Below are 12,075 nucleotides of genomic sequence, written 5' to 3'. Positions count from 1 at the left end.
CTATTGTGATAGAAAATATACTAAAGGTCATAAATTTGCTGAGAAGAAATTATTTTACATAGATTATGAAGAGGAGGAAGAAAAGGAACATGAAATATCAAAAGAAGATGATATACAACAAGAACCAACCCCAGAGAAAGAATAAATGAATCCAACCATATCTTGTAATGCATTGGCAAGAATTACCACTCCTCAAACTCTCAAGATAGAGTGATATATCAAGAAGAAAAAGGTAATAGTGTTGATTGAATCGGGTAGTACCCATAATTTTATTCATTGTAAGATAACTAGGGAAATGAATTGCTTTCTATATCCAACACTAGAGTGTCAAGTGAAGGTTGCAAAGGGAGGAACTATAAATTGTTCTAGAAGGTGTCATAATATCAAACTAACGATGGGGTAATATGTATTAAATAGTACAATGATTTTCGTTCCAATGGGTGGTGTTGATGTTGTACTAGGAGTCCAATGGTTATAGTCTTTGGGGACAATAGCCTTCAATTTTAAAGAACTCTTCTTGAAAGTTTTTTGGGAAGGAAAGAAAATTGAATTAAGGGGTATCATAGGGAAACCAAGGAAGATAGTCATCCTTAATGGCATGACAAATATTTTTAAGAAATAACAACGTAGCATAATTGCCCAATTATGCTCATTAGAGGTTCAAACATCGAAATCATTTATTTCTCCAGATCTTCAAAAAGCATTGGACATTCATTCCAAGGTATTTGAAACTCCCAAAGGCCTCCCACCTATTCGTGATTATGATCATGCTATTCACTTGATTCTAGGAATTTTTCCTCCAAACATTAGGCCTTACAGATATCCCTATGCCAAAAAGAGAAATTGAACATATGGTTGCAGAGATGCTAGAGGTCGGTATAATTCAACCTAGTCAAAATTATTTCTCTGCTCCCACAGTATTGGTGCACAAGAAGGATGGATCATGGTGTACGTGTATGGAATATAGGAAGATCAACATATTCACTATTAAACATAAATTTCCAATTCATGTCAATGATGAATTGTCAGATGAATTACATGGAGAAATTTACTTCGCCAGGTTGGATCTTCGTTTAGGATATCATCAAATTAGAATGAAGACTGAAGACATTCCAAAAACAACATTCAAAACTCATGAAGTTCATTATGAATTTTTGGTCATGTCATTTGGCCTTACTAATGCATCTTCCACATTTTAAGGTTTGATGAATTCCATTTTCAAACCCTTCGAAAATTTGTGTTCATATTTTTTGATGATATACTAATCTACAACAAGCCTTCAAAAGGATAATGTTCAACATGTTGACTGCTCAAACTATTGGAGGAGAAACAATTATATGCAAAAACCTCCAAATGTTTCTTTGGAGTAAAGGAGGTGGAATATTTGGGCATGTTGTATATCATGAGGGTGTTGTGGTAGACCCTAGAAAACAATTATCCATTAAGGAATGGAAAATACTCATAACCCTAAAGCATCATCAAGGATTTCTCAGGTTGACAGGGTATTATTGCAACTTTTTTAATAATTATAGGAGAATAGCAGTGCGTCTAACAACATTACTGAAGAAAGATGCATTTTCTTGGACTGCATAAGAAACTAAGGCCTTTTTACATCCTAAAGAGGTAATATGCCAAACCCTAGACTTCACAAAAACCTTTATTGTGGAATGTGATGCCTCAAGAAATGAAATTGGTGTTGCTTTAATGCAAGAAGGAAGACCCATTGCTTTTTAGAGTTGTCCAATCAAGCGAAAGTATTTACACAAACCTATTTATGAGAAGGAAATTTTGACAATACTACATGCACTAAATCAATGGCGACCTTACCTAATGGGAAGAAACTTCAAGGTAAAAACAGATCACGATAGTCTTAAATACTTTTTGGAAAAAATATTATCTCTAGAAGAGTGTACAAAATGGGTCACAAATATGTTGGGTTATGATTTTGAAATCGTCTACAAAAAAAGGAAGCAAAATGTTGTTGCAAATGCACTCTCAAGAAAGGATGAGGTGTAGAAACATTTCACTGTGTCATTTATATTATCCAACCTGATTGCATAACTGAAGCAAGGGATAAAAGGAAGAATGACGAAGAGGCATGGACACTCATTCAAACGTCGCAGCAAGATCCCAGTATATCCGATACATTTATTTGGAAAACTAATTCATTATGTTATAAGGATCACTTACATTTCAGTAAGAATTCCCAACTCAACCAAAAGATTCTTTTGGAATTGCACACCTCCCCCTTAGGAGGGAACTATGGATTTTTAAAAACTTACCAGAGGGTCAAGATGGAATTTTTTGGGATGGAATTAAATCTGATATTCAAAATTTTGTAGTAGAATGCTTGATTTTCCAACAAAATAAAGTTGATACAATTATAACCACGGGTTTGTTTCAACCCTTCTCCATTCCAAGTCAGCGTTGGGAGGAGGTATCAATGGATTTTATCGCAGGTTTACCCAAGTATGAAGTGAAGAGTGTCATCATGGTGGTAGTTGATAGACTTACCAAGTATGCACACTTATGTGCATTATCTCATCCTTTTAAATCCAACACAGTTGCTACTACATTTATGGAAACAACTCAAAAGATACATTGAAACCAAAATATTATTGTAACTGACAGAGATCCCATTTTCACTGGAAATTTTTGAACGGAATTATTTTCTTGTCTTGGTACTCAATTAGCTCATAGCTCATCTTATCATCCTCAATTTGACGGGAAAACTAAGATAGTGAACAAACTTTTGGAAGGATATCTTCGTTGTTTTGTATATGATAAAAAAACACAATGGGTCAAGTGGTTACCTCTGGTTGAATGGTGGTATAACACTTCATTCCATCATACTATAGAAAAATGGCCCCATTTATGGAACTTTATGGATATCATCTATCGTCCGTCAAATCATATTTAAGAGAAAATTATAAGGTTCAAGTAGTGGAAGATCACATCGAGCATCAACAACAAGTTCTCCAACTCTTAAAGGATAACCTCACTTTGGCATAGAATCGAATGAAACAACAAGCATATTAGCATCGCAGTGAAAGAAGTCTTTATGTAGGTGACTGGGTATTTTTAAGGCTACAACCATACAAACAAATGTCCCTCAAGCAAGCTAAGAATGATAATAAATTATCACCCAAGTATTATGGTCCTTACAAAGTGTTGAAAAAGATTGGTACTATGACATACAAATTGGAGCTTCATGCATCTTCCCTAGTGTTGTAACGGCTACAACCACCCTCCAAAATTTTGGCCTGCGCCAATTTCGGAGCCTCCCTTGAAGAGTTTCAATTGATTACTGCACACACTCGGTTTCACTCCATGAGCTCATGTGAGTCTTCACATTCGCTTTACTTTTTCATTGCATTCAAGTCTCTGCATGCTGATGTCTAAGTCATGCTCGCGACCATGTTCTGGTTATGCTCAAAGTCTTTGCTTCGTATGTGTTTGTTGTGTTTTCCATGAAAGAATCTATCACACTCACACACAGAGTCGCATTCACTATCGCACAAGTGTCATCTCGATCAATGAATGATCAATCACGAGTGTTGCGCTGTCATTTGCACCGTCGGTCAGTAATGTTGAACATGTGTGTCTGGATGGCTTGGTCATTTCATCCTCAAGTCATGTGAGTGTGTGTTCATATGATCACCTATGCATCTTTGGACTGTTCACACACTTAGTCATTTTTTCTGAAGTTTTGACGACCAGACTCCCCTCTGACAGCCGGACCATCACCCTGTCATCGACTCAATCGACTGTCAACCAGAACAACACAAAAGCACCAAGATAGTCTTTTCAAGTTGCGTCGCTCGCAAGAAATCCTATCAACTCTCATGCTAGTCACTTGGAATGTTGTCACGTTTGTGTCGACTACTTTGTCAGACATTAGACAAACCTTTCACATGAACCTTGTAACAACCATTGCACTCGTTCAGACTATTCTATGAGTGTTGCACGTGTTTTCTTACCTTGTAAGTTGTGACTGCCGCATCCGAGTGGATTGCTCCGTCGGAAGTTGTGTATGTCCTTTTATGTTGTGTGTTCCTAACCGAGTTGGGATTGATCCCTTTCAACCTGGAACTCACCTTCACCTTCTTCCTCTCAAAGTGAAAGAACCATTGGCACAAGTACACTTACACTCACCAGGCACGTAAACCTCACTTCTCGAAGACAAAGTGAAGCACTCTCTTGTGCTAACAAGAAAGAGTTGAGGCAAATCCTTAAGACAATAGCAACTAGACCATCATACCAGATGGGACTGCCACACCAAACGGTGTGAGGTCTAGTTTGGATTTCATACTCGGGTGATCCCCTGAATGTTGGCGGGTCCAACACCATCAACATTTCTGGTGCTAGAAGGACGGTAGCCAGTTGTACGTGGCTGAAATTCCCCTCACATTCATTCAAAAAACATCTAGTCAAGGAAGTAACTCGCACTCTCTCTCACCTACACGCGACTCAGCTGTTGGTTACTCTTCACCTTCTAGTGTTGAGCATGAGACTTCAGATCAACACATTCACTCCGTTCATCCCATCACTCGCCAGCTCGTGAAAGCAATCAGACTGATCGCAGACAGATAGCATCTTCCACGCGCAGCGAGGAAGCCAAAGGCCACTCCCACGAGTGTTGTTGCATCATCAGTGGAAGAAGAAACCCTTGCCACACTTGAAGGTCTAGGAGAAGCTATCAAATATGAAAAGAAATCTCCAATCCTCCAACAAAGTGAACAAGGCACTCTTGTGATATCGGGATCAGACTTTGGTGTAGGAGGTGGAGGGGAAGGCAGCAGAGGAGGCGGAGGCAGAGGCGAACCAACAGACTCATAGTCAGAAACATCAGACTCTGAAGGAGAGGAAGAGTACGAAGAAGAAGAACAGATGGCTGACCCAAATCTTGAATGGATGACTCAAGGACCATTGGATCTCCCGGCCATCTTGCATAAGATGCTGAGGCGAGCGGAGAGAATGAATGTCAAGTTCGATCCTGACAGCACGGTAAAGGTGGAAGACCACCTAGACAACTTCTACCTATAGCTGCAGACCCTCGAGGTGTGTTATGATGATGTCACATGTAGATTGTTCCCATGTACCTTGGTTGGTCGCGTAGCTGCTTGGTATCACAGCCTTCCACCAAACTCTATACACAACTGGGTTGTATTCAAATGCATGTTCCTTGAGAAGTTCGTTGATGACAAGACCCCAGCCATGCTACTCAAAGAGTTGGGAAGCCTCAAGATGGAGGGAAAAGAGAAAGTGAAAGATTTCAATCAAAGGTTTACACGTATATTGAACAAGTTCCCAGTAGACATTAAGCCTCATGACTCCATCACCACTTATTACTACATGTCCGCACTACCAACCATCATTGCGTAGTTCATCAAGCAAGTTGCGAGACCATCATTATTGGAAAACTGTGAAGAGGCTATCATTGTTGAGAAAGACCTGCATACAGTTGGAGTCACCAAGGATGATGAATCGATGAAGGACTCCAAGGATGTGAGCAGGAAGTACCAGGCAACGACGAGCAAGGGTAGAGAAAAGGAAGAAACTGATATTGAGACCCTCACTCGCTTTGTCAAAATCTTGACCACTGAAGTGTTCGAACTCAAACAACGTAAAACAAACACTTTTGCAAGCAGTCATCTACCCAGGCAGAGACAGGCAAGCATCTCATCAAGCAACCACCAGTTCGTTTCAAAAAATATGTAGAAGCCTGTGTTCCAGCTTGAACAGTGTGTAGATCCTAAGTTTTGTTCTTTCCACGAAGAACATCATCCCAAGAACTCTTGTTCGAACTAGAAGCAAGTCAGAAATGCTTTCTACAGTGATACACTCAATGTGCGAAGCAATATGCAAGAGCAGTCGGAAGACACTGATAATGATCAAGGGGTTGCACCTGATGAGCCATCAAGCTCTAGGCATGTGGTGAACGCGTATCAGTGCTCGCAAAGGAACACCGAGAAGTAGCCCTAGAAGCAATCTGACCATTACAATCTTAGAAGTAAAGGGGCTCCCCCTACACTTAGGGAGATGCAAGAAGAGATCAAAATGCTGGTAAGGAACGTCGATCCATCGGCTGCCCCGAAGCAGAGAACACAATGAAAGTTTGGGAAGCTAACGGGAGATAAGAGTACATCCATGACCAGCAAGTTGCGAAACACTCCGTCAGACAACACGAACATCTGTTCCACCCCGAACACCTCGGTAAGTCAACCACCTCTGGACTACAACATCGTTGATGACATGAAGAAAACTTGAGAAAACATAGGTGTGTTCGAGTTGGCTAAGCTCCAGAGTCAGCGAGATATCATGTTGCACACTTTGGGGCAAACAGTAGCAGACAGTGTAGCCTCTACCATCCAGGGAGAAAGCGCACCTCCTGGATCACTTTCCACAAAGCTCAATATGCTTTGGATGGAAGAAGCAAACTCAGGTTGCCCTCCATTCCTACTTTAATTTCAATTTTTTAACTTCAATGTTCACAACTGCTTGGTTGATTCTGGCGCGGCAGCCAACGTCATGCCACTCTCCATTGCTAAGAATATCAATGCACAATGGAGCGAGACATCTGTGCGAATCATCCAACTTCATCGAACATCGGTACCAGCCATTGGTGAGTTGTGGACTATCCCATGATAGTCAAGTCCACCAATGCATCCACATAGTTGTTGTGGACATACCGGAAGCATATGGTCTATTACTCAGCAGAGACTGGTCCAACAAGCTAGATGGATATTTCACTATAGACTAGTCTCAAATGTGGCTTCCATACAAGGGCAAGTTCAACCAAATCTAGGTAGAATCCGAGAGGTACATGAAGCATAATGCCACTCCCATCAATGGCAAGAATGAACCATTGGCTCTCGTAGAACTCATGTTCGGCAACTGCCTCCTTGAGACAACATTGGGGTATTATCCTACACGGCCAGCTCCAACGACCAAACACATAGTTGGGACTCCTTCCTTTCCCAACTGATGGTAATGAAACTTGTACAACACATTATACCAATAGTAGCAGTAGTGGCAACGACAGTAGTAGCAGAAGTACTAGCAGATCAAGCGGTCTACATATAGATGAGTTGTGGACTTTGTACTTAGACAGATCAAAGACACAGGATGGCTCAGGAGCCGGGTGTGTTATGATCGACCCTTGCAACTAGAAGCATCTGGTGTCAATCCTCTTGGAGTTTGAGTGCATGAACAATGTAGCATAATCTGAAGCACTCGTATTGGGCTTGTAGAAAGCCATCAGCCTTAAAGTGGTCATGCTTAAAGTCGTAGGTGATTCAGAGATAGTGGTATGACAGGTATGTGACACAATTCATTGTTTATCACCACATCTAAAAAACTACCAAGAAGAGGTATGGTGACTAATATCAAACTTCTAAGCATTTAATATCATTGTTGTGCCACGTAGGCATAATGCACCTGCCAATGCACTAGCAAATGCAGCCTCAAGAATGTCATTGATTAGGGATAGATTTACTATTGAAATTTTGTACAAACCATATATCCCGGACAACATAACTAACTTACACATGTTTAATGATGATCAACAGATACTACATTTTATGGCCAACATTGATGTTTTCAAAGATGCAACAATAGATGATGACGAGCATGAGTGCTCTCTGCAAGCAGAAGTTGATGGCATGAAAGGCCACATTATCACAAAAGGTGTAGTATCACTGGAAAATCTATATGACTTGCGAGAGTGGTTCCAAGGGACAAGGAACAGTAAGACCCATAGTTCCACCATGAGGCACGAATTGATAAACCTAGGAACATAAAAGGATCTGAAGTTTGTTAATCTTGGTACATGTTGTACACAGCAAGAATGGCAAGACTTCATCCGCTTGTTCAAACAATACCGAGATGTGTTCGCATGGACGTATGAAGACCTGAAAACTTATGACATGCAGATCATCCAACATATCATCCCAATCAAGGAAGGGGTCAACCCATATCAACAAAATTTGAGAAAAGTACATCCGTCGCTTGAACCCCTCATACAGAAAGAGCTTACTAAATTTTTGGATGCACGGATCATATATAAAGTTCGTCATTCCACTTGGGTCTCCAACCTTGTTCCTGTACGAAAGAAGTCCAGGGAAATCTTCTTGTGTTTTGATTTCCGGAACATTAACCACAGCTTGGACAAAGACAACTATCCCGTGCCGTCTATGGACCATATTTTGCAAACAGTATCTAGGGCACAAATTTTCTCTCCTTGATGGCTTTTCAGGATACAATCAGGTTTTGGTAGCAGAACCTGACAAACTCAAAACTACTTTCCGTACCAAGTGGGGTATGTTCGCATATAGACGAATGCCATTTGGGCTTGTAAATGCAGGTGCAACATTTCAGCGTGCTATGGACATCGCCTTTCGCGGACTCATTGGGTAGAGCGTGGTGGTATACCTCGATGATGTGATTGTGTTCTCAAGAATACAAGAGGACCACATATGCCATCTTAATAAATTTTTCGAGCAATGTCGAAGATACGGGATTTCCCTGAATCCCAAGAAGAGAGTATTCACCGTGTCAAAGGGGAACCTCCTCGGACACATTGTTTCTAAGAGTGGGATCAAGGTGGACCCAGACCAGGTCCAAGATATCACACGGATTCCTCACCCAAGCCATTTCCGAAGCACCCGCACTTTACAACCCAGATTTCAAAAAATATTTCCTACTATACACCTTCGCTTTCGATAACTCACTAGCTACAGTACTCACTCAGAAAGATGAAGCTAATGATGAACGTCCCATCTCTTTCATGAGTGCAAGCATGCAAGGACCAGAGCTTAACTACCCCGCCATTGACAAACAAGCTTATGTAGTTTACAAGGTGGTGAAACACTTCAGGCCCTACTTGATGAAGAACCACTGCATAGTCTTTGTCCCCCACCCAACAGTTCGTACATTGTTGGTACAACAAGAGCTGGGAGAACAACGAGCGAACTGGATGACAGGTTTACAAGAATATGATCTTGAAATCAAGCTAGTACACACGATCAAAGGACATGGGCTCTAAAAACTTGCAGCTGAAGCAGTAAATGCTCCGGAGAACGAAGAGGAGCTCTCCGTTTGGGAGTAGGAGATTGAAATGTACGAAATAACGCAAGCAATCCCCACGGAAAACGGAACCTATTGGTACGTAGATGTACTCCAGTACCTTGAGCATGGCACCATACCCTCTCACTTTTCTATCAAACAGAAGAGGACATTGCACCTGAAAACCTTAGCATATCATTCGGTGCACGAAGTGCTTTAAAGAAAGCACAATATTGGAGTTTTGCTCAGGTGCCTGGAGGCACATGAATCATAGAAGGTACTTCAAGATCTGCATGACAGACTCGCGAGGAGTAACTTTGTGGGAAATACCATTGCACACAAGGTTATGTGAGCCATTTTTTACTGGCCCACATTATTTAAGGATGCGCATGCCTATGCCCGCAAATCCTCAGTCTACCAGTGATGCGCCGACAAAACATGAAGATCAGCAACCCCACTACACCATGTTGCAGTGACTGAACCATTCCAACAGTGGGGCGTGGACATCGTTGAGGAAATTTTTCCTCATTCGTTAAAGCAACACCGTTATATCCTAACAGGAACTGACTACTTTACATGGTGGACCGAGGCAGTTCCGCTCAAACAAGTGAATGACCAAGAGGTCATCAGCTTCCTCCAGCAGAATATCATCTCACACTTTGGCGTTCCGGTGTCACTCGTTTTTTATAATGAAACTTATTTTTCATCTTTGAAACTCTATGACTTTGCATTACAAAATGGTATTGTGCTAAAACATTCATCGAATTACTATCCGCAAGGAAACGGTCTAGTAGAGTCTACAAATAAAAACCTCATCCGTATAATCAAGAAGACTATTTTCTCTAATCAGCATAATTGGCATACCGCCCTGACGAATGTTCTATGGGTTGACCGTGTAACACTTAATCCATCACCATACTTCCTAGTTTATGGTAAAGAAGCTATCCTCCCACCAAATATCTACTTGCCTGCTCTTCAGCCTTCCCAAGAATCCCAAGGCGAGCCTTGCCAGCTAGTTCGGTGTAGGATGGATGCTCTCCATAAGCTCCAGGAAGAAAGGATGAAAGAAAAATAAAAATTCACACTCCACCAAAATTGTATCAAGAGGTGGTTTGATAAGCCCCATGAAGACAAAGGCAAACATACAAAGTTCCAGTCCCTGTGGATTGGCATGTACATAGTTCATGAGAAGCTTGGCCCATACACGTATCATTTGCGATCACTCAAAGGGAGGATTGACAGCCTTCTTGTCAATGGCCAAGATATCAAGCATTATTTTCAATAGGTTGGGCTGTGCCCGTGCCATGTACATAGTCTGCTTGCTGCTTGTTTCTTCATTTGGTTTGTTTCGCTTATTATCTTTGCTTTCACTTTGTTTGATTCTGCTTACTATTTTTGTTCACATTCATTTTGTTTGTTTGATATATATATATATATATATATATATATATATATATATATATATATATATTTATTTATTTATTTATTTATTTATTTATTTATTTTTATTATTATTATTTATATATATATATATATATTATTTATTTCTTTTATTTCTTTTTCTTTTTCTTTTTTTCTTTTTTTTTCTTTTTTTTCTTTTTTTCTTTTTTTTTTTCTTTTTTTCTTTTTTTTTTTTTTTTTTTTTTCGGAAATAAGTGTTGACAATTACTACGTTCTAGCTTTTGATTAGAGTATGTGGCTGAAATTTGAAGAGACTTGTGACACTGCAGCACTTGGCCAGTCTTGTGTCTGTTTTCTCTGTGCTTGGTTATAACCTTCGGCTGATGAAGTCCTGAAGGGTAATATGAACCGTCTATAAGGGAAGCTTTGGTACAACCATGAACCTATGTCCACAATGGGAAGCCCCATGCCTATACTCAACCGTTTCTCTGTGTGTTTAATCTCATCCAACTAGTAGAAACGGAGAAGGGGAAAAATCTAAACGAGCAAACCTATGTCAGAGGTATTACATGCTTCTCTGAAGGAACAACCTCTTCTGCTCTCAATAAGTTGTGATCCCTCTTCTGCCCCCAAAATAAATAAGTTCCTATGCACAGTCCTCTTGAAAAATACAAAGGCGAAAGAAGAGAAAGGCTTCTTGCGCAGAGAGGTGAAGCATGAAACTCCACCGGGGTATTGACCAAGCTCGTTGGCGGTGGAGCAATGTGTGTGTTCCTGCGTGACTCCGTTGGGGTACTGTTCAGGCCTACTGGCAATAGAGAAACACAAGAGATGAAAACTTATACTCTGAAAATCTTCAACTCGCAAGCTAAACTACCCTTCGTGGATTTGAAACACTGAGATCTAAGCTGAACTTTTGATTGTGTTTGACTGAGTTGGCAAAGGGTGGACCATGTATCTCCATGGGGTAAGTGAGGAAACTGAAGTAACCTGCACAACAATTCAATACTCCCTGAAAGACCAAGGCCCTATGCTAGCAATGAACCGAAACAAAGAAACTGGAGTTCTGCCAGTGTGTCGCCAAGTGTTGTAGCGACCACAACCACCCTCCAAAATTTTGGCTTGCACCAATTTCGGAGCCTCCCTTGAAGAGTTTCATTTGATGACTGCACACGCTCAGGTTCACTCCATGAGCTCGTGTGAGTCTTTACATTTGCCTTGCTTGTTCATTGCATTCAAGTCTCTGCATGCTAATGTCTAAGTCATGCTTGCGACTGTGTTTTGGTTATGCCTAAAGTCTTTGCTTCATATGTGTTTATTGTGTTCGCCATGAAAACATCTTTCGCACTCACACATGGATTCGCATTCACTATCGCACAAGCATCATCTGGATTAATGAACGATCAATCACGAGTGTCACGCTTGTCATTTTCACCGTCGGTCAGTCATGTTGAACATGTGCGTCAGGATGGTTTGGTTGTTTCGTCGTCAATTCATGCGAGTGTGTGTTCATATGATCACCTATGCATCTTTCAATTGTTCGCACACTTATTCATTTTTGCTGAAGTTCTAACGACCAGAATCCCTTCTAACAATCAGACCATCACC

This window comes from Pinus tabuliformis, chromosome 2_2 (assembly GCF_031772625.1).
Source record: "Pinus tabuliformis cultivar Carrire ecotype Pingquan chromosome 2_2, CPIR1, whole genome shotgun sequence".
In the NCBI taxonomy this organism is placed as follows: domain Eukaryota; kingdom Viridiplantae; phylum Streptophyta; class Pinopsida; order Pinales; family Pinaceae; genus Pinus; species Pinus tabuliformis.
This window is presented reverse-complemented; position numbering follows the sequence as displayed.